Here is a 24,614-nt window from a genome sequence, read left to right as displayed (position 1 = left end):
TACAGAAGGAGCAGACTGTGGTGTCCTGTCTGTTATTATTATTATACAGGAGGAGCAGACTATGGTGTCCTGTCTGTTATTATTATACAGGAGGAGCAGACTGTGGTGTTCTGTCTGTTATTATCATACAGGAGGAGCAGACTGTGGTGTCCTGGCTGTTATTATTCTTATACAGGAGGAGCAGACTGTGGTGTCCTGTCTGTTATTATTATACAGGAGGAGCAGACTGTGGTGTCCTGTCTGTTATTATTATTATACAGGAGGAGCAGACTGTGGTGTCCTGTCTGTTATCATTATTATACAGGAGGAGCAGACTGTGGTGTCCTGTCTGTTATTATTATTATACAGGAGGAGCAGACTGTGGTGTTCTGTCTGTTGTTATTATACAGGAGGAGCAGACTGTGGTGTCCTGTCTGTTATTATTATTATACAGGAGGAGCAGACTGTGGTGTCCTGTCTGTTATTATTATTATACAGGAGAAGCAGACTGTGGTGTCCTGTCTGTTATTATTATTATTATACAGGAGGAGCAGACTGTGGTGTCCTGTCTGTTTTTATTATTATACAGGAGGAGCAGACTGTGGCGTCCTGTCTGTTGTTATTTTTATACAGGAGGAGCAGACTGTGGTGTCCTGTCTGTTGTTATTATTATACAGGAGGAGCAGACTGTGGTGTCCTGTCTGTTATTATTATACAGGAGGAGCAGACTGTGGTGTCCTGTCTGTTATTATTATACAGGAGGAGCAGACTGTGGTGTCCTGTCTGTTATTATTATACAGGAGGAGCAGACTGTGGTGTCCTGTCTGTTATTATTATACAGGAGAAGCAGACTGTGGTGTCCTGTCTGTTATTATTATTATACAGGAGGAGCAGACTGTGGTGTCCTGTCTGTTATTATTATTATACAGGAGGAGCAGACTGTGGTGTCCTGTCTGTTACTATTATTATACAGGAGGAGCAGACTGTGGTGTCCTGTCTGTTACTATTATTATACAGGAGGAGCAGACTGTGGTGTCCTGTCTGTTGTTATTATACAGGAGGAGCAAACTGTGGTGTCCTGTCTGTTATTATTATTATACAGGAGGAGCAGACTGTGGTGTTCTGTCTGTTGTTATTATACAGGAGGAGCAGACTGTGGTGTCCTGTCTGTTGTTATTATACAGGAGGAGCAGACTGTGGTGTCCTGTCTGTTATTATTATACAGGAGGAGCAGACTGTGGTGTCCTGTCTGTTATTATTATACAGGAGGAGCAGACTGTGGTGTCCTGTCTGTTATTATTATTATACAGGAGGAGCAGACTGTGGTGTCCTGTCTGTTATTATTATTATACAGGAGGAGCAGACTGTGGTGTCCTGTCTGTTGTTATTATTATACAGGAGGAGCAGACTGTGGTGTCCTGTCTGTTGTTATTATTATACAGGAGGAGCAGACTGTGGTGTCCTGTCTGTTATTATTATACAGGAGGAGCAGACTGTGGTGTCCTGTCTGTTATTATTATACAGGAGGAGCAGACTGTGGTGTCCTGTCTGTTATTATTATACAGGAGGAGCAGACTGTGGTGTCCTGTCTGTTATTATTATTATACAGGAGGAGCAGACTGTGGTGTCCTGTCTGTTACTATTATTATACAGGAGGAGCAGACTGTGGTGTCCTGTCTGTTACTATTATTATACAGGAGGAGCAGACTGTGGTGTCCTGTCTGTTATTATTATTATACAGGAGGAGGAGACTGTGGTGTCCTGTCTGTTATTATTATACAGGAGGAGCAGACTGTGGTGTTCTGTCTGTTATTATCATACAGGAGGAGCAGACTGTGGTGTCCTGGCTGTTATTATTATACAGAAGGAGCAGACTGTGGTGTCCTGTCTGTTATTATTATTATACAGGAGGAGCAGACTATGGTGTCCTGTCTGTTATTATTATACAGGAGGAGCAGACTGTGGTGTCCTGTCTGTTATTATTATACAGGAGGAGCAGACTGTGGTGTCCTGGCTGTTATTATTATACAGGAGGAGGAGTCTGTGGTGTCCTGTCTGTTATTATTATTATACAGGAGGAGCAGACTGTGGTGTCCTGTCTGTTATTATTATTATACAGGAGGAGCAGACTGTGGTGTCCTGTCTGTTATTATTATACAGGAGGAGCAGACTGTGGTGTCCTGTCTGTTATTATTATTATACAGGAGGAGCAGACTGTGGTGTCCTGTCTGTTATCATTATTATACAGGAGGAGCAGACTGTGGTGTCCTGTCTGTTATTATTATTATACAGGAGGAGCAGACTGTGGTGTTCTGTCTGTTGTTATTATACAGGAGGAGCAGACTGTGGTGTCCTGTCTGTTATTATTATTATACAGGAGGAGCAGACTGTGGTGTCCTGTCTGTTATTATTATTATACAGGAGGAGCAGACTGTGGTGTCCTGTCTGTTATTATTATTATACAGGAGAAGCAGACTGTGGTGTCCTGTCTGTTATTATTATTATTATACAGGAGGAGCAGACTGTGGTGTCCTGTCTGTTTTTATTATTATACAGGAGGAGCAGACTGTGGCGTCCTGTCTGTTGTTATTTTTATACAGGAGGAGCAGACTGTGGTGTCCTGTCTGTTGTTATTATTATACAGGAGGAGCAGACTGTGGTGTCCTGTCTGTTATTATTATACAGGAGGAGCAGACTGTGGTGTCCTGTCTGTTATTATTATACAGGAGGAGCAGACTGGGGTGTCCTGTCTGTTATTATTATACAGGAGGAGCAGACTGTGGTGTCCTGTCTGTTATTATTATACAGGAGAAGCAGACTGTGGTGTCCTGTCTGTTATTATTATTATACAGGAGGAGCAGACTGTGGTGTCCTGTCTGTTATTATTGTTATACAGGAGGAGCAGACTGTGGTGTCCTGTCTGTTATTATTATTATACAGGAGGAGCAGACTGTGGTGTCCTGTCTGTTACTATTATTATACAGGAGGAGCAGACTGTGGTGTCCTGTCTGTTACTATTATTATACAGGAGGAGCAGACTGTGGTGTCCTGTCTGTTGTTATTATACAGGAGGAGCAAACTGTGGTGTCCTGTCTGTTATTATTATTATACAGGAGGAGCAGACTGTGGTGTTCTGTCTGTTGTTATTATACAGGAGGAGCAGACTGTGGTGTCCTGTCTGTTGTTATTATACAGGAGGAGCAGACTGTGGTGTCCTGTCTGTTATTATACAGGAGGAGCAGACTGTGGTGTCCTGTCTGTTATTATTATTATACAGGAGGAGCAGACTGTGGTGTCCTGTCTGTTATTATTATTATACAGGAGGAGCAGACTGTGGTGTCCTGTCTGTTATTATTATTATACAGGAGGAGCAGACTGTGGTGTCCTGTCTGTTGTTATTATTATACAGGAGGAGCAGACTGTGGTGTCCTGTCTGTTGTTATTATTATACAGGAGGAGCAGACTGTGGTGTCCTGTCTGTTATTATTATTATACAGCAGGAGCAGACTGTGGTGTCCTGTCTGTTATTATTATACAGCAGGAGCAGACTGTGGTGTCCTGGCTGTTATTATTATACAGGAGAAGCAGACTGTGGTGTCCTGTCTATTATTATTATACAGGAGGAGCAGACTGTGGTGTCCTGTCTGTTATTATTATTATACAGGAGGAGGAGACTGTGGTGTCCTGTCTGTTATTATTATTATACAGGAGGAGGAGACTGTGGTGTCCTGTCTGTTATTATTATACAGGAGGAGCAGACTGTGGTGTCCTGTCTGTTATTATACAGGAGGAGCAGACTGTGGTGTCCTGTCTGTTATTATTATACAGGAGGAGCAGACTGTGGTGTCCTGTCTGTTATTATACAGGAGGAGCAAACTGTGGTGTCCTGTCTGTTATTATTATACAGGAGGAGCAGACTGTGGTGTCCTGTCTGTTATTATTATTATACAGGAGGAGGAGACTGTGGTGTCCTGTCTGTTATTATTATTATACAGGAGGAGGAGACTGTGGTGTCCTATCTGTTATTATTATACAGCAGGAGCAGACTGTGGTGTCCTGTCTGTTATTATTATACAGGAGGAGCAGACTGTGGTGTCCTGTCTGTTGTTATTATACAGGAGGAGCAGACTGTGGTGTCCTGTCTGTTATTATTATTATACAGGAGGAGCACACTGTGGTGTCCTGTCTGTCGTTAATATTATGCAGGAAGTGCAGACTGTGGTGTCCTGTCTGTTGTTGTTATTATACAGGAGGAGCAGACTGTGGTGTCCTGTCTATTATTATTATTATACAGGAGGAGCAGACTGTGGTGTCCTGTCTGTTATTATTATACAGGAGGAGCAGACTGTGGTGTCCTGTCTGTTATTATTATACAGGAGGAGCAGACTGTGGTGTCCTGTCTGTTATTATTATACAGGAGAAGCAGACTGTGGTATCCTGTCTGTTATTATACAGGAGGAGCAGACTGTGGTGTCCTGTCTGTTATTATTATTATACAGGAGGAGCAGACTGTGGTGTCCTGTCTGTTATTATTATTATACAGGAGGAGCAGACTGTGGTATCCTGTCTGTTATTATATAGGAGGAGCAGACTGTGGTGTCCTGTCTGTTATTATTATTATACAGGAGGAGCAGACTGTGGTGTCCTGTCTGTTATTATTATACAGGAGGAGCAGACTGTGGTGTCCTGTCTGTTATTATTATTATACAGGAGGAGCAGACTGTGGTGTCCTGTCTGTTATTATTATTATACAGGAGGAGCAGACTGTGGTGTCCTGTCTGTTATTATTATTATACAGGAGGAGCAGACTGTGGTGTCCTGTCTGTTATTATTATTATACAGGAGGAGCAGACTGTGGTGTCCTGTCTGTTATTATTATTATACAGGAGGAGCAGACTGTGGTGTCCTGTCTGTTATAATTATACAGGAGGAGCAGACTGTTGTGTCCTGTCTGTTGTTATTATACAGGAGGAGCAGACTGTGGTGTCCTGTCTGTTATTATTATTATACAGGAGGAGCAGACTGTGGTGTCCTGTCTGTTATTATTATACAGAAGGAGCAGACTGTGGTGTCCTGTCTGTTATTATTATTATACAGGAGGAGGAGACTGTGGTGTCCTGTCTGTTATTATTATACAGGAGGAGCAGACTGTGGTGTTCTGTCTGTTATTATCATACAGGAGGAGCAGACTGTGGTGTCCTGGCTGTTATTATTATACAGAAGGAGCAGACTGTGGTGTCCTGTCTGTTATTATTATTATACAGGAGGAGCAGACTATGGTGTCCTGTCTGTTATGATTATACAGGAGGAGCAGACTGTGGTGTTCTGTCTGTTATTATCATACAGGAGGAGCAGACTGTGGTGTCCTGGCTGTTATTATTCTTATACAGGAGGAGCAGACTGTGGTGTCCTGTCTGTTATTATTATACAGGAGGAGCAGACTGTGGTGTCCTGTCTGTTATTATTATTATACAGGAGGAGCAGACTGTGGTGTCCTGTCTGTTATCATTATTATACAGGAGGAGCAGACTGTGGTGTCCTGTCTGTTATTATTATTATACAGGAGGAGCAGACTGTGGTGTTCTGTCTGTTGTTATTATACAGGAGGAGCAGACTGTGGTGTCCTGTCTGTTATTATTATTATACAGGAGGAGCAGACTGTGGTGTCCTGTCTGTTATTATTATTATACAGGAGAAGCAGACTGTGGTGTCCTGTCTGTTATTATTATTATTATACAGGAGGAGCAGACTGTGGTGTCCTGTCTGTTTTTATTATTATACAGGAGGAGCAGACTGTGGCGTCCTGTCTGTTGTTATTTTTATACAGGAGGAGCAGACTGTGGTGTCCTGTCTGTTGTTATTATTATACAGGAGGAGCAGACTGTGGTGTCCTGTCTGTTATTATTATACAGGAGGAGCAGACTGTGGTGTCCTGTCTGTTATTATTATACAGGAGGAGCAGACTGTGGTGTCCTGTCTGTTATTATTATACAGGAGGAGCAGACTGTGGTGTCCTGTCTGTTATTATTATACAGGAGAAGCAGACTGTGGTGTCCTGTCTGTTATTATTATTATACAGGAGGAGCAGACTGTGGTGTCCTGTCTGTTATTATTATTATACAGGAGGAGCAGACTGTGGTGTCCTGTCTGTTACTATTATTATACAGGAGGAGCAGACTGTGGTGTCCTGTCTGTTACTATTATTATACAGGAGGAGCAGACTGTGGTGTCCTGTCTGTTGTTATTATACAGGAGGAGCAAACTGTGGTGTCCTGTCTGTTATTATTATTATACAGGAGGAGCAGACTGTGGTGTTCTGTCTGTTGTTATTATACAGGAGGAGCAGACTGTGGTGTCCTGTCTGTTGTTATTATACAGGAGGAGCAGACTGTGGTGTCCTGTCTGTTATTATTATACAGGAGGAGCAGACTGTGGTGTCCTGTCTGTTATTATTATACAGGAGGAGCAGACTGTGGTGTCCTGTCTGTTATTATTATTATACAGGAGGAGCAGACTGTGGTGTCCTGTCTGTTATTATTATTATACAGGAGGAGCAGACTGTGGTGTCCTGTCTGTTGTTATTATTATACAGGAGGAGCAGACTGTGGTGTCCTGTCTGTTGTTATTATTATACAGGAGGAGCAGACTGTGGTGTCCTGTCTGTTATTATTATTATACAGCAGGAGCAGACTGTGGTGTCCTGTCTGTTATTATTATACAGCAGGAGCAGACTGTGGTGTCCTGGCTGTTATTATTATACAGCAGGAGCAGACTGTGGTGTCCTGTCTATTATTATTATACAGGAGGAGCAGACTGTGGTGTCCTGTCTGTTGTTGTTATTATACAGGAGGAGCAGACTGTGGTGTCCTGTCTGTTATTATTATTATACAGGAGGAGCAGACTGTGGTGTCCTGTCTGTTATTATTATACAGGAGGAGCAGACTGTGGTGTCCTGTCTGTTATTATTATGCAGGAGGAGCAGACTGTGGTGTCCTGTCTGTTATTATTATACAGGAGGAGCAGACTGTGGTGTCCTGTCTGTTATTATTATACAGGAGGAGCAGACTGTGGTGTCCTGTCTGTTATTATTATACAGGAGGAGCAGACTGTGGTGTCCTGTCTGTTATTATTATTATACAGGAGGAGCAGACTGTGGTGTCCTGTCTGTTATTATTATTATACAGGAGAAGCAGACTGTGGTGTCCTGTCTGTTATTATTATTATTATACAGGAGGAGCAGACTGTGGTGTCCTGTCTGTTTTTATTATTATACAGGAGGAGCAGACTGTGGCGTCCTGTCTGTTGTTATTTTTATACAGGAGGAGCAGACTGTGGTGTCCTGTCTGTTGTTATTATTATACAGGAGGAGCAGACTGTGGTGTCCTGTCTGTTATTATTATACAGGAGGAGCAGACTGTGGTGTCCTGTCTGTTATTATTATACAGGAGGAGCAGACTGGGGTGTCCTGTCTGTTATTATTATACAGGAGGAGCAGACTGTGGTGTCCTGTCTGTTATTATTATACAGGAGAAGCAGACTGTGGTGTCCTGTCTGTTATTATTATTATACAGGAGGAGCAGACTGTGGTGTCCTGTCTGTTATTATTGTTATACAGGAGGAGCAGACTGTGGTGTCCTGTCTGTTATTATTATTATACAGGAGGAGCAGACTGTGGTGTCCTGTCTGTTACTATTATTATACAGGAGGAGCAGACTGTGGTGTCCTGTCTGTTACTATTATTATACAGGAGGAGCAGACTGTGGTGTCCTGTCTGTTGTTATTATACAGGAGGAGCAAACTGTGGTGTCCTGTCTGTTATTATTATTATACAGGAGGAGCAGACTGTGGTGTTCTGTCTGTTGTTATTATACAGGAGGAGCAGACTGTGGTGTCCTGTCTGTTGTTATTATACAGGAGGAGCAGACTGTGGTGTCCTGTCTGTTATTATACAGGAGGAGCAGACTGTGGTGTCCTGTCTGTTATTATTATACAGGAGGAGCAGACTGTGGTGTCCTGTCTGTTATTATTATTATACAGGAGGAGCAGACTGTGGTGTCCTGTCTGTTGTTATTATTATACAGGAGGAGCAGACTGTGGTGTCCTGTTTGTTGTTATTATTATACAGGAGGAGCAGACTGTGGTGTCCTGTCTGTTATTATTATTATTATACAGCAGGAGCAGACTGTGGTGTCCTGTCTGTTATTATTATACAGCAGGAGCAGACTGTGGTGTCCTGGCTGTTATTATTATACAGGAGAAGCAGACTGTGGTGTCCTGTCTATTATTATTATACAGGAGGAGCAGACTGTGGTGTCCTGTCTGTTATTATTATTATACAGGAGGAGGAGACTGTGGTGTCCTGTCTGTTATTATTATTATACAGGAGGAGGAGACTGTGGTGTCCTGTCTGTTATTATTATACAGGAGGAGCAGACTGTGGTGTCCTGTCTGTTATTATACAGGAGGAGCAGACTGTGGTGTCCTGTCTGTTATTATTATACAGGAGGAGCAGACTGTGGTGTCCTGTCTGTTATTATACAGGAGGAGCAAACTGTGGTGTCCTGTCTGTTATTATTATACAGGAGGAGCAGACTGTGGTGTCCTGTCTGTTATTATTATTATACAGGAGGAGGAGACTGTGGTGTCCTGTCTGTTATTATTATTATACAGGAGGAGGAGACTGTGGTGTCCTGTCTGTTATTATTATACAGCAGGAGCAGACTGTGGTGTCCTGTCTGTTATTATTATACAGGAGGAGCAGACTGTGGTGTCCTGTCTGTTGTTATTATACAGGAGGAGCAGACTGTGGTGTCCTGTCTGTTATTATTATTATACAGGAGGAGCACACTGTGGTGTCCTGTCTGTCGTTAATATTATGCAGGAAGTGCAGACTGTGGTGTCCTGTCTGTTGTTGTTATTATACAGGAGGAGCAGACTGTGGTGTCCTGTCTATTATTATTATTATACAGGAGGAGCAGACTGTGGTGTCCTGTCTGTTATTATTATACAGGAGGAGCAGACTGTGGTGTCCTGTCTGTTATTATTATACAGGAGGAGCAGACTGTGGTGTCCTGTCTGTTATTATTATACAGGAGAAGCAGACTGTGGTATCCTGTCTGTTATTATACAGGAGGAGCAGACTGTGGTGTCCTGTCTGTTATTATTATTATACAGGAGGAGCAGACTGTGGTGTCCTGTCTGTTATTATTATTATACAGGAGGAGCAGACTGTGGTATCCTGTCTGTTATTATATAGGAGGAGCAGACTGTGGTGTCCTGTCTGTTATTATTATTATACAGGAGGAGCAGACTGTGGTGTCCTGTCTGTTATTATTATACAGGAGGAGCAGACTGTGGTGTCCTGTCTGTTATTATTATTATACAGGAGGAGCAGACTGTGGTGTCCTGTCTGTTATTATTATTATACAGGAGGAGCAGACTGTGGTGTCCTGTCTGTTATTATTATTATACAGGAGGAGCAGACTGTGGTGTCCTGTCTGTTATTATTATTATACAGGAGGAGCAGACTGTGGTGTCCTGTCTGTTATTATTATTATACAGGAGGAGCAGACTGTGGTGTCCTGTCTGTTATAATTATACAGGAGGAGCAGACTGTTGTGTCCTGTCTGTTGTTATTATACAGGAGGAGCAGACTGTGGTGTCCTGTCTGTTATTATTATTATACAGGAGGAGCAGACTGTGGTGTCCTGTCTGTTATTATTATACAGAAGGAGCAGACTGTGGTGTCCTGTCTGTTATTATTATTATACAGGAGGAGGAGACTGTGGTGTCCTGTCTGTTATTATTATACAGGAGGAGCAGACTGTGGTGTTCTGTCTGTTATTATCATACAGGAGGAGCAGACTGTGGTGTCCTGGCTGTTATTATTATACAGAAGGAGCAGACTGTGGTGTCCTGTCTGTTATTATTATTATACAGGAGGAGCAGACTATGGTGTCCTGTCTGTTATTATTATACAGGAGGAGCAGACTGTGGTGTTCTGTCTGTTATTATCATACAGGAGGAGCAGACTGTGGTGTCCTGGCTGTTATTATTCTTATACAGGAGGAGCAGACTGTGGTGTCCTGTCTGTTATTATTATACAGGAGGAGCAGACTGTGGTGTCCTGTCTGTTATTATTATTATACAGGAGGAGCAGACTGTGGTGTCCTGTCTGTTATCATTATTATACAGGAGGAGCAGACTGTGGTGTCCTGTCTGTTATTATTATTATACAGGAGGAGCAGACTGTGGTGTTCTGTCTGTTGTTATTATACAGGAGGAGCAGACTGTGGTGTCCTGTCTGTTATTATTATTATACAGGAGGAGCAGACTGTGGTGTCCTGTCTGTTATTATTATTATACAGGAGAAGCAGACTGTGGTGTCCTGTCTGTTATTATTATTATTATACAGGAGGAGCAGACTGTGGTGTCCTGTCTGTTTTTATTATTATACAGGAGGAGCAGACTGTGGCGTCCTGTCTGTTGTTATTTTTATACAGGAGGAGCAGACTGTGGTGTCCTGTCTGTTGTTATTATTATACAGGAGGAGCAGACTGTGGTGTCCTGTCTGTTATTATTATACAGGAGGAGCAGACTGTGGTGTCCTGTCTGTTATTATTATACAGGAGGAGCAGACTGTGGTGTCCTGTCTGTTATTATTATACAGGAGGAGCAGACTGTGGTGTCCTGTCTGTTATTATTATACAGGAGAAGCAGACTGTGGTGTCCTGTCTGTTATTATTATTATACAGGAGGAGCAGACTGTGGTGTCCTGTCTGTTATTATTATTATACAGGAGGAGCAGACTGTGGTGTCCTGTCTGTTACTATTATTATACAGGAGGAGCAGACTGTGGTGTCCTGTCTGTTACTATTATTATACAGGAGGAGCAGACTGTGGTGTCCTGTCTGTTGTTATTATACAGGAGGAGCAAACTGTGGTGTCCTGTCTGTTATTATTATTATACAGGAGGAGCAGACTGTGGTGTTCTGTCTGTTGTTATTATACAGGAGGAGCAGACTGTGGTGTCCTGTCTGTTGTTATTATACAGGAGGAGCAGACTGTGGTGTCCTGTCTGTTATTATTATACAGGAGGAGCAGACTGTGGTGTCCTGTCTGTTATTATTATACAGGAGGAGCAGACTGTGGTGTCCTGTCTGTTATTATTATTATACAGGAGGAGCAGACTGTGGTGTCCTGTCTGTTATTATTATTATACAGGAGGAGCAGACTGTGGTGTCCTGTCTGTTGTTATTATTATACAGGAGGAGCAGACTGTGGTGTCCTGTCTGTTGTTATTATTATACAGGAGGAGCAGACTGTGGTGTCCTGTCTGTTATTATTATTATACAGCAGGAGCAGACTGTGGTGTCCTGTCTGTTATTATTATACAGCAGGAGCAGACTGTGGTGTCCTGGCTGTTATTATTATACAGCAGGAGCAGACTGTGGTGTCCTGTCTATTATTATTATACAGGAGGAGCAGACTGTGGTGTCCTGTCTGTTGTTGTTATTATACAGGAGGAGCAGACTGTGGTGTCCTGTCTGTTATTATTATTATACAGGAGGAGCAGACTGTGGTGTCCTGTCTGTTATTATTATACAGGAGGAGCAGACTGTGGTGTCCTGTCTGTTATTATTATGCAGGAGGAGCAGACTGTGGTGTCCTGTCTGTTATTATTATACAGGAGGAGCAGACTGTGGTGTCCTGTCTGTTATTATTATACAGGAGGAGCAGACTGTGGTGTCCTGTCTGTTATTATTATACAGGAGGAGCAGACTGTGGTGTCCTGTCTGTTATTATTATTATACAGGAGGAGCAGACTGTGGTGTCCTGTCTGTTACTATTATTATACAGGAGGAGCAGACTGTGGTGTCCTGTCTGTTACTATTATTATACAGGAGGAGCAGACTGTGGTGTCCTGTCTGTTATTATTATTATACAGGAGGAGGAGACTGTGGTGTCCTGTCTGTTATTATTATACAGGAGGAGCAGACTGTGGTGTTCTGTCTGTTATTATCATACAGGAGGAGCAGACTGTGGTGTCCTGGCTGTTATTATTATACAGGAGGAGCAGACTGTGGTGTCCTGTCTGTTATTATTATTATACAGGAGGAGCAGACTATGGTGTCCTGTCTGTTATTATTATACAGGAGGAGCAGACTGTGGTGTTCTGTCTGTTATTATCATACAGGAGGAGCAGACTGTGGTGTCCTGGCTGTTATTATTATACAGGAGGAGGAGTCTGTGGTGTCCTGTCTGTTATTATTATTATACAGGAGGAGCAGACTGTGGTGTCCTGTCTGTTATTATTATTATACAGGAGGAGCAGACTGTGGTGTCCTGTCTGTTATTATTATACAGGAGGAGCAGACTGTGGTGTCCTGTCTGTTATTATTATTATACAGGAGGAGCAGACTGTGGTGTCCTGTCTGTTATCATTATTATACAGGAGGAGCAGACTGTGGTGTCCTGTCTGTTATTATTATTATACAGGAGGAGCAGACTGTGGTGTTCTGTCTGTTGTTATTATACAGGAGGAGCAGACTGTGGTGTCCTGTCTGTTATTATTATTATACAGGAGGAGCAGACTGTGGTTTCCTGTCTGTTATTATTATTATACAGGAGAAGCAGACTGTGGTGTCCTGTCTGTTATTATTATTATTATACAGGAGGAGCAGACTGTGGTGTCCTGTCTGTTTTTATTATTATACAGGAGGAGCAGACTGTGGCGTCCTGTCTGTTGTTATTTTTATACAGGAGGAGCAGACTGTGGTGTCCTGTCTGTTGTTATTATTATACAGGAGGAGCAGACTGTGGTGTCCTGTCTGTTATTATTATACAGGAGGAGCAGACTGTGGTGTCCTGTCTGTTATTATTATACAGGAGGAGCAGACTGTGGTGTCCTGTCTGTTATTATTATACAGGAGGAGCAGACTGTGGTGTCCTGTCTGTTATTATTATACAGGAGAAGCAGACTGTGGTGTCCTGTCTGTTATTATTATTATACAGGAGGAGCAGACTGTGGTGTCCTGTCTGTTATTATTATTATACAGGAGGAGCAGACTGTGGTGTCCTGTCTGTTACTATTATTATACAGGAGGAGCAGACTGTGGTGTCCTGTCTGTTACTATTATTATACAGGAGGAGCAGACTGTGGTGTCCTGTCTGTTGTTATTATACAGGAGGAGCAAACTGTGGTGTCCTGTCTGTTATTATTATTATACAGGAGGAGCAGACTGTGGTGTTCTGTCTGTTGTTATTATACAGGAGGAGCAGACTGTGGTGTCCTGTCTGTTGTTATTATACAGGAGGAGCAGACTGTGGTGTCCTGTCTGTTATTATTATACAGGAGGAGCAGACTGTGGTGTCCTGTCTGTTATTATTATACAGGAGGAGCAGACTGTGGTGTCCTGTCTGTTATTATTATTATACAGGAGGAGCAGACTGTGGTGTCCTGTCTGTTATTATTATTATACAGGAGGAGCAGACTGTGGTGTCCTGTCTGTTGTTATTATTATACAGGAGGAGCAGACTGTGGTGTCCTGTCTGTTGTTATTATTATACAGGAGGAGCAGACTGTGGTGTCCTGTCTGTTATTATTATTATACAGCAGGAGCAGACTGTGGTGTCCTGTCTGTTATTATTATACAGCAGGAGCAGACTGTGGTGTCCTGGCTGTTATTATTATACAGGAGAAGCAGACTGTGGTGTCCTGTCTATTATTATTATACAGGAGGAGCAGACTGTGGTGTCCTGTCTGTTATTATTATTATACAGGAGGAGGAGACTGTGGTGTCCTGTCTGTTATTATTATTATACAGGAGGAGGAGACTGTGGTGTCCTGTCTGTTATTATTATACAGGAGGAGCAGACTGTGGTGTCCTGTCTGTTATTATACAGGAGGAGCAGACTGTGGTGTCCTGTCTGTTATTATTATACAGGAGGAGCAGACTGTGGTGTCCTGTCTGTTATTATACAGGAGGAGCAAACTGTGGTGTCCTGTCTGTTATTATTATACAGGAGGAGCAGACTGTGGTGTCCTGTCTGTTATTATTATTATACAGGAGGAGGAGACTGTGGTGTCCTGTCTGTTATTATTATTATACAGGAGGAGGAGACTGTGGTGTCCTGTCTGTTATTATTATACAGCAGGAGCAGACTGTGGTGTCCTGTCTGTTATTATTATACAGGAGGAGCAGACTGTGGTGTCCTGTCTGTTGTTATTATACAGGAGGAGCAGACTGTGGTGTCCTGTCTGTTATTATTATTATACAGGAGGAGCAGACTGTAGTGTCCTGTCTGTTATTATTATACAGGAGGAGCACACTGTGGTGTCCTGTCTGTCGTTAATATTATGCAGGAAGTGCAGACTGTGGTGTCCTGTCTGTTGTTGTTATTATACAGGAGGAGCAGACTGTGGTGTCCTGTCTGTTATTATTATTATACAGGAGGAGCAGACTGTGGTGTCCTGTCTGTTATTATTATACAGGAGGAGCAGACTGTGGTGTCCTGTCTGTTATTATTATACAGGAGGAGCAGACTGTGGTGTCCTGTCTGTTATTATTATACAGGAGAAGCAGACTGTGGTATCCTGTCTGTTATTATACAGGAGGAGCAGACTGTGGTGTCCTGTCTATTATTATTATACAGGAGGAGCAGACTGTGGTGTCCTGTCTGTTATTATTATACAGGAGGAGCAGATTGTGGTGTCCTGTCTGTTATTATTATACAGGAGGAGCAGACTGTGGTGTCCTGTCTGTTATTATTATACAGGAGAAGCAGACTGTGGTGTCCTGTCTGTTATTATACAGGAGGAGCAGACTGTGGTGTCCTGTCTGTTGTTATTATACAGGAGGAGCAGACTGTGGTGTCCTGTCTGTTATTATTATACAGGAGGAGCAGACTGTGGTGTCCTGTCTGTTATTATTATACAGGAGGAGCAGACTGTGGTGTCCTGTCTGTTATTATTATGCAGGAGGAGCAGACTGTGGTGTCCTGTCTGTTATTATTATACAGGAGGAGCAGACTGTGGTGTCCTGTCTGTTATTATTATACAGGAGGAGCAGACTGTGGTGTCCTGTCTGTTATTATTATACAGGAGGAGCAGACTGTGGTGTCCTGTCTGTTATTATTATACAGGAGGAGCAGACTGTGGTGTCCTGTCTGTTATTATTATTATACAGGAGGAGCAGACTGTGGTGTCCTGTCTGTTACTATTATTATACAGGAGGAGCAGACTGTGGTGTCCTGTCTGTTACTATTATTATACAGGAGGAGCAGACTGTGGTGTCCTGTCTGTTACTATTATTATACAGGAGGAGCAGACTGTGGTGTCCTGTCTGTTATTATTATACAGGAGGAGCAGACTGTGGTGTCCTGACTGTTGTTATTATACAGGAGGAACAGACTGTGGTGTCCTGGCTGTTATTATTATACAGGAGGAGGAGACTGTGGTGTCCTGGCTGTTATTATTATACAGCAGGAGCAGACTGTGGTGTCCTGTCTGTTATTATTATACAGGAGGAGCAGACTGTGGTGTCCTGTCTGTTATTATACAGAAGGAGCAGACTGTGGTGTCCTGTCTGTTGTTATTATACAGGAGGAGCAGACTGTGGTGTCCTGTCTGTTATCATACAGGAGGAGCAGACTGTGGTGTCCTGTCTGTTATTATTATACAGGAGGAGCAGACTGTGGTGTCCTGTCTGTTATTATTATACAGGAGGAGCAGACTGTGGTGTCCTGGCTGTTATTATTATACAGGAGGAGCAGACTGTGGTGTCCTGTCTGTTATTATTATTATACAGGAGGAGCAGACTGTGGTGTCCTGTCTGTTATTATTATTATACAGGAGGAGCAGACTGTGGTGTCCTGTCTGTTGTTATTATTATACAGGAGGAGCAGACTGTGGTGTCCTGTCTGTTGTTATTATTATACAGGAGGAGCAGACTGTGGTGTCCTGTCTGTTATTATTATTATACAGCAGGAGCAGACTGTGGTGTCCTGTCTGTTATTATTATACAGCAGGAGCAGACTGTGGTGTCCTGGCTGTTATTATTATACAGGAGAAGCAGACTGTGGTGTCCTGTCTATTATTATTATACAGGAGGAGCAGACTGTGGTGTCCTGTCTGTTATTATTATTATACAGGAGGAGGAGACTGTGGTGTCCTGTCTGTTATTATTATTATACAGGAGGAGGAGACTGTGGTGTCCTGTCTGTTATTATTATACAGGAGGAGCAGACTGTGGTGTCCTGTCTGTTATTATACAGGAGGAGCAGACTGTGGTGTCCTGTCTGTTATTATTATACAGGAGGAGCAGACTGTGGTGTCCTGTCTGTTATTATACAGGAGGAGCAAACTGTGGTGTCCTGTCTGTTATTATTATACAGGAGGAGCAGACTGTGGTGTCCTGTCTGTTATTATTATTATACAGGAGGAGGAGACTGTGGTGTCCTGTCTGTTATTATTATTATACAGGAGGAGGAGACTGTGGTGTCCTGTCTGTTATTATTATACAGCAGGAGCAGACTGTGGTGTCCTGTCTGTTATTATTATACAGGAGGAGCAGACTGTGGTGTCCTGTCTGTTGTTATTATACAGGAGGAGCAGACTGTGGTGTCCTGTCTGTTATTATTATTATACAGGAGGAGCAGACTGTAGTGTCCTGTCTGTTATTATTATACAGGAGGAGCACACTGTGGTGTCCTGTCTGTCGTTAATATTATGCAGGAAGTGCAGACTGTGGTGTCCTGTCTGTTGTTGTTATTATACAGGAGGAGCAGACTGTGGTGTCCTGTCTGTTATTATTATTATACAGGAGGAGCAGACTGTGGTGTCCTGTCTGTTATTATTATACAGGAGGAGCAGACTGTGGTGTCCTGTCTGTTATTATTATACAGGAGGAGCAGACTGTGGTGTCCTGTCTGTTATTATTATACAGGAGAAGCAGACTGTGGTATCCTGTCTGTTATTATACAGGAGGAGCAGACTGTGGTGTCCTGTCTATTATTATTATACAGGAGGAGCAGACTGTGGTGTCCTGTCTGTTATTATTATACAGGAGGAGCAGATTGTGGTGTCCTGTCTGTTATTATTATACAGGAGGAGCAGACTGTGGTGTCCTGTCTGTTATTATTATACAGGAGAAGCAGACTGTGGTGTCCTGTCTGTTATTATACAGGAGGAGCAGACTGTGGTGTCCTGTCTGTTGTTATTATACAGGAGGAGCAGACTGTGGTGTCCTGTCTGTTATTATTATACAGGAGGAGCAGACTGTGGTGTCCTGTCTGTTATTATTATACAGGAGGAGCAGACTGTGGTGTCCTGTCTGTTATTATTATGCAGGAGGAGCAGACTGTGGTGTCCTGTCTGTTATTATTATACAGGAGGAGCAGACTGTGGTGTCCTGTCTGTTATTATTATACAGGAGGAGCAGACTGTGGTGTCCTGTCTGTTATTATTATACAGGAGGAGCAGACTGTGGTGTCCTGTCTGTTATTATTATACAGGACGAGCAGACTGTGGTGTCCTGTCTGTTATTATTATTATACAGGAGGAGCAGACTGTGGTGTCCTGTCTGTTACTATTATTATACAGGAGGAGCAGACTGTGGTGTCCTGTCTGTTACTATTATTATACAGGAGGAGCAGACTGTGGTGTCCTGTCTGTTACTATTATTATACAGGAGGAGCAGACTGTGGTGTCCTGTCTGTTATTATTATACAGGAGGAGCAGACTGTGGTGTCCTGACTGTTGTTATTATACAGGAGGAACAGACTGTGGTGTCCTGGCTGTTATTATTATACAGGAGGAGGAGACTGTGGTGTCCTGGCTGTTATTATTACACAGCAGGAGCAGACTGTGGTGTCCTGTCTGTTATTATTATACAGGAGGAGCAGACTGTGGTGTCCTGTCTGTTATTATACAGAAGGAGCAGACTGTGGTGTCCTGTCTGTTGTTATTATACAGGAGGAGCAGACTGTGGTGTCCTGTCTGTTATCATACAGGAGGAGCAGACTGTGGTGTCCTGTCTGTTATTATTATACAGGAGGAGCAGACTGTGGTGTCCTGTCTGTTATTATTATACAGGAGGAGCAGACTGTGGTGTCCTGGCTGTTATTATTATACAGGAGGAGCAGACTGTGGTGTCCTGTCTGTTATTATTATTATACAGGAGGAGCAGACTGTGGTGTCCTGTCTGTTATTATTATTATACAGTAGGAGCAGACTGTGGTGTCCTGTCTGTTATTATTATACAGGAGGAGCAGACTGTGGTGTCCTGTGTGTTATTATTATTATACAGGAGGAGCAAACTGTGGTGTCCTGTCTGTTATTATTATACAGGAGGAGCAGACTGTGGTGTCCTGTATATTATACAATAGGAGCAGACTGTGGTGTCCTGTCTGTTATTATTATACAGGAGGAGCAGACTGTGGTGTCCTGTCTGTTATTATTATTATACAGGAGGAGCTGACTGTGGTGTCCTATCTGTTATTATTATTATACAGGAGGAGCAGACTGTGGTGTCCTGTCTGTTGTTGTTATTATACAGGAGGAGCAGACTGTAGTGTCCTGTCTGTTATTATTATACAGGAGGAGCACACTGTGGTGTCCTGTCTGTCGTTAATATTATGCAGGAAGTGCAGACTGTGGTGTCCTGTCTGTTGTTGTTATTATACAGGAGGAGCAGACTCTGGTGTCCTGTCTGTTATTATTATTATACAGGAGGAGCAGACTGTGGTGTCCTGTCTGTTATTATTATACAGGAGGAGCAGACTGTGGTGTCCTGTCTGTAATTATTATACAGGAGGAGCAGACTGTGGTGTCCTGTCTGTTATTATTATACAGGAGAAGCAGACTGTGGTATCCTGTCTGTTATTATACAGGAGGAGCAGACTGTGGTGTCCTGTCTATTATTATTATACAGGAGGAGCAGACTGTGGTGTCCTGTCTGTTATTATTATACAGGAGGAGCAGATTGTGGTGTCCTGTCTGTTATTATTATACAAGAGGAGCAGACTGTGGTGTCCTGTCTGTTATTATTATACAGGAGAAGCAGACTGTGGTGTCCTGTCTGTTATTATACAGGAGGAGCAGACTGTGGTGTCCTGTCTGTTATTATTATACAGGAGGAGCAGACTGTGGTGTCCTGTCTGTTATTATTATACAGGAGGAGCAGACTGTGGTGTCCTGTCTGTTATTATTATGCAGGAGGAGCAGACTGTGGTGTCCTGTCTGTTATTATTATACAGGAGGAGCAGACTGTGGTGTCCTGTCTGTTATTATTATACAGGAGGAGCAGACTGTGGTGTCCTGTCTGTTATTATTATACAGGAGGAGCAGACTGTGGTGTCCTGTCTGTTATTATTATACAGGAGGAGCAGACTGTGGTGTCCTGTCTGTTATTATTATTATACAGGAGGAGCAGACTGTGGTGTCCTGTCTGTTATTATTATTATACAGGAGGAGCAGACTGTGGTGTCCTGTCTGTTACTATTATTATACAGGAGGAGCAGACTGTGGTGTCCTGTCTGTTATTATTATACAGGAGGAGCAGACTGTGGCGTCCTGACTGTTGTTATTATACAGGAGGAACAGACTGTGGTGTCCTGGCTGTTATTATTATACAGGAGGAGGAGACTGTGGTGTCCTGGCTGTTATTATTATACAGCAGGAGCAGACTGTGGTGTCCTGTCTGTTATTATTATACAGGAGGAGCAGACTGTGGTGTCCTGTCTGTTATTATACAGAAGGAGCAGACTGTGGTGTCCTGTCTGTTGTTATTATACAGGAGGAGCAGACTGTGGTGTCCTGTCTGTTATCATAGAGGAGGAGCAGACTGTGGTGTCCTGTCTGTTATTATTATACAGGAGGAGCAGACTGTGGTGTCCTGTCTGTTATTATTATACAGGAGGAGCAGACTGTGGTGTCCTGGCTGTTATTATTATACAGGAGTAGCAGACTGTGGTGTCCTGTCTGTTATTATTATTATACAGGAGGAGTAGACTGTGGTGTCCTGTCTGTTATTATTATTATACAGTAGGAGCAGACTGTGGTGTCCTGTCTGTTATTATTATACAGGAGGAGCAGACTGTGGTGTCCTGTGTGTTATTATTATTATACAGGAGGAGCAAACTGTGGTGTCCTGTCTGTTATTATTATACAGGAGGAGCAGACTGTGGTGTCCTGTATATTATACAATAGGAGCAGACTGTGGTGTCCTGTCTGTTATTATTATACAGGAGGAGCAGACTGTGGTGTCCTGTCTGTTATTATTATTATACAGGAGGAGCTGACTGTGGTGTCCTGTCTGTTATTATTATTATACAGGAGGAGCAGACTGTGGTGTCCTGTCTGTTGTTGTTATTATACAGGAGGAGCAGACTGTGGTGTCCTGTCTGTTGTTATTATTATACAGGAGGAGCAGACTGTGGTGTCCTGTCTGTTATTATTATACAGGAGGAGCAGACTGTGGTGTCCTGTCTGTTATTATTATACAGGAGGAGCTGACTGTGGTGTCCTGTCTGTTATTATTATACAGGAGGAGCTGACTGTGGCATCCTGTCTGTAATTATTATACAGGAGGAGCACTAATATGCCTATAGACCAAAGAGAATTCATTCTGAACGCAATAGCGTTCATATTGGAGAACAATGTGTTTTCCTTTGAGGATGGGTTATATAAACAGATCAAGGGCTGCGCGATGGGGACGAGATTCGCACCAAGCTATGCTAACCTTTTTATGGGTGCGGTGGAATCCGTCCTCATCGCGCAGCCGGGATCATCCACGAGTGGAGTACTTTTCTATAGGCGCTTTATAGATGATTTATTCATTATATGGCATGGATCAATGGAGGAGGCATTGAGCTTTGCGGACAAACTAAATCACAATGATTGGGGGTTAAAATTCACGGCCACAGCATCATCCACTTCTCTCCAATTCTTAGATCTATGGGTACAGTTCGACCACCTGGGGAGAATATTCACATCCACGTTTTTTAAACCAGTAGATGTGAATAGCTACCTCAAATTCAACAGTGGACACCTTCCTGGATGGATCAAAAATGTGCCTTATGGGCAGTATTGGAGAGTCAGGAAAAACTGTACTCTGGATTCTGACTTTAAGGTGGAATCCAAGATTCTCAAAAAGAGATTTTTGGAAAAAAGGCTATCCAAAAAAACTTTTAAAAGATGCATATAAAAGAACATGCACTCTATCACAGGACTCGTGCTTGGACAGAAGGGAGAATCCGGATAGGGCTTCTGTAAGGACAGAGGAAAAGACAAAGTGGAGTTTAATTACTACATTTTGCCAATCCAGGTCGGTAGTACGGGAGTTATTACAAAAACATTGGTTTATTTTAAAAGGTGACCCCATTCTCTCCAAAAGTATCCCAGAGAAACCAAATATTATCTTTAGGAAGAATAGAAGTGTAAAAACCTTGCTTGCTCCTAGCAACACGAATAGAAAAAAGAAAAAAATAAGGGATGTGACGACTAATCCTAACACAGGAGGCTGCTTCACATGCAATACACCTAAATGTATGTGTTGTGGCGTTATAATCAATAATGCAAAAACCTTTAAATCTAATACCACTAATGAGGTTTTCCAGATCAAGCAGAGATTAACATGCCAATCCACCTATGTAGTGTACTTGCTGGAGTGCCCTTGTGGCTTGCAATACATCGGCCGGACAATTCAGACCGCCCATGCCCGATTAAATAAACATAGATCTAATATAAGGGCAGGATATCAATTACATAGTGTCTCCAGACACTATGCAAACCATCACCACAAAGACCCGAGTAAGATGAAAATAACCATTATTGACCACATTGTGGATAATGGACCAGAACGATTGAGTACACTTATAAAGAAAGAAAGTTTTTGGATATACAAAATGGGCACTTTGTACCCTGAGGGTTTGAACCTTACGATTGAAAACACATCAAACCATTAAATCTGAGAAGGTTTAATGTTGTCCCTCTCATATCTTTCTCGGGTTGTCATCAGCCGTTTAATGATGGCTTGCGGGGCTACCTGCACAGGATTAAAGGTATGGTATGACGTAGCATAGCAGGAGATTTGCTTGCCCTTTCGGGCTGGTATTTAGTTCTTTTTTCATGTTGTCGTCAGTTACTTAGTTTACTGGAAGCATAGGTTCCGATCATGATAATGGATAGCATTGGGTTTTATGAGTTTTATTATAGCAGTGGGCAATTGTACAAGGTTATTTTCGGCTATTTTATATGAAAGTGTACTGTCTCTTTAAGAAACTTAACTTTAGATTTGGGGGTTGACAATCGTAGTATAGCATTGTCAGGACACTCTGGTAAGGTTCCCAGGGTGTTTTTAAACATTTATGGGGTTTATAATCGCAGTGGGCAAGGGTAAAAGGTTATTTTCGGCCATTTTATATGAAAGTGTACTGTCTCTTTAAGAAATCCAACTTTTGAATTGGGGGCTGGAAACTGCAGTATAGCATTGTCAGGACACTCTGGTAAGGTTCCCAGGGTGTTTTTAAATATTTATGGGGTTTATAATCGTAGTGGGTAATTGTACAGGGTTATTTTCGGCCATTTTATATGAAAGTGCACTGTCTATTTAAGAAATTCAACTTTTGAATTGGGGGCTGGAAACTGCAGTATAACACTGTCAAGACACCCCAAGAAGGTCCCCAGGATGATTTTAATAATTTTTAATAGTTGGTAATAAATATATAAAAAAAAAAAAAAAACTTATTTATTTTTTTACAAATAGGAAGTTTTTACTAAGAATTGTGATTTTAAGAATCCATGTAGGGATTTTTTAGTGCACAATGCTGTTTCCAGGGGAAATAAGAGGTTAATTGGTTAAGAATGTATTATATGGAGTTTTTCAATGAAAGGGTTAATTGATTACAACACGTGGTCTAAATTTTGTAAAATACCACCCCTTTATAAAGCTGTCATTGTAACATTCCCCGTTACCCCACCTGATGAAGACGGCTTAGACCGTTGAAACGCGTTGTGGCAGTGGTATTGGAGGAAGAATAAAAGTCGGTTGACATCTACTAAATTGTCCAGTATTCCTTTGGCGCTCCCTGAGACCGCTGCACCATTGTTTACTTGTGAGATATCTCCATGCGGAGCTAAAGCGGCAGGAGCGGCCTGGTCTATTTGGATGTTTGAGGACCTGCGGTATCCAACCACCGGGTTAAACTACTGAGGACCTGCGGTGACGTGGTATCTGGTCCAGCAGGATCGTGTGACCACTTGAGGAGCACGGAGTTGCGAGGCAAACACCGACAGGACGGTACTACAAATAGAGGTGACCCGGAGCCTCATTAATTACACGCTTAATCTTGGTTGTGTAGACGTACACAACCTTCACAGGTGAGTGTACTGGCACTTTTTAAATTCAGCAAATAGCCCTGTGAGTCTACACATGCGCCCTTTCTTTTCTTTTCACATTATTATACAGGAGGAGCAGACTGTGGTGTCCTGTCTGTTATTATTATACAGGAGGAGCAGACTGTGGTGTCCTGTCTGTTATTATTATACAGGAGGAGCTGACTGTGGCATCCTGTCTGTTATTATTATACAGGAGGCGCAGACTGTGGTGTCCTGTCTGTTATTATTATACAGGAGGAGCAGACTGTGGTGTCCTGTCTGTTATTATGCAGGAGGAGCAGACTGTGGTGTCCTGTCTGTTATTATACAGGAGGAGCAGACTGTGGTGTCCTGTCTGCTGTTATTATTATACAGGAGGAGCAGACTGTGGTGTCCTGTCTGTTATTATTATACAGGAGGAGCAGACTGTGGTGTCCGGTCTGTTATTATTATACAGGAGGAGCATACTGTGGTGTCCTGTCTGTTATTATTATTATACAGGAGGAGCAGACTGTGGTGTCCTGTCTGTTATTATTATACAGGAGGAGCAGACTGTGGGGTCCTGTCTGTTATTATTATACAGGAGGAGCAGACTGTGGTGTCCTGTCTGTTATTATTATACAGGAGGAGCAGACTGTGGTGTCCTGTCTGTTATTATTATACAGGAGGAGCAGACTGTGGGGTCCTGTCTGTTATTATTATACAGGAGGAGCAGACTGTGGTGTCCTGTCTGTTATTATTATACAGGAGGAGCTGACTGTGGCATCCTGTCTGTTATTATTATACAGGAGGCGCAGACTGTGGTGTCCTGTCTGTTATTATTATACAGGAGGAGCAGACTGTGGTGTCCTGTCTGTTATTATTATACAGGAGGAGCATACTGTGGTGTCCTGTCTGTTATTATTATTATACAGGAGGAGCAGACTGTGGTGTCCTGTCTGTTATTATTATACAGGAGGAGCAGACTGTGGGGTCCTGTCTGTTATTATTATACAGGAGGAGCAGACTGTGGTGTCCTGTCTGTTATTATTATACAGGAGGAGCAGACTGTGGGGTCCTGTCTGTTATTATTATACAGGAGGAGCAGACTGTGGCATCCTGTCTGTTATTATTATACAGGAGGAGCAGACTGTGGTGTCCTGTCTATTATTATACAGGAGGAGCAGACTGTGGTGTCCTGTCTGTTATTATTATACAGGAGGAGCAGACTGTGGTGTCCTGTCTGTTATTATTATACAGGAGGAGCAGACTGTGGTGT

At 42.7% G+C, this 24,614-nt stretch overlaps 1 protein-coding gene across 2 annotated transcripts in view; it reads left to right on the top strand.

The window, feature by feature from the left end:
• Positions 1–24,614, top strand: part of LOC141272992 (uncharacterized) — a 167,885-nt gene that overhangs the window by 62,774 nt on the left and 80,497 nt on the right. The window contains exon 1 of one of the 2 annotated variants that reach the window (XM_073684258.1): positions 23,210–23,359. The exons of the other annotated variant lie outside the window; for it this stretch is intronic. The gene's annotated coding sequence lies outside the window, so the exon portion shown is untranslated. Of the gene's footprint in view, positions 1–23,209; positions 23,360–24,614 lie in introns of those variants that run through there. 2 annotated transcript variants of the gene reach the window in all.

This window comes from Phyllobates terribilis, unplaced genomic scaffold, assembly GCF_046119375.1.
Source record: "Phyllobates terribilis strain yellow unplaced genomic scaffold, ASM4611937v1 Scaffold_5__5_contigs__length_657084704, whole genome shotgun sequence".
Lineage (NCBI taxonomy): Eukaryota > Metazoa > Chordata > Amphibia > Anura > Dendrobatidae > Phyllobates > Phyllobates terribilis.
This window is presented reverse-complemented; position numbering and strand designations above follow the sequence as displayed.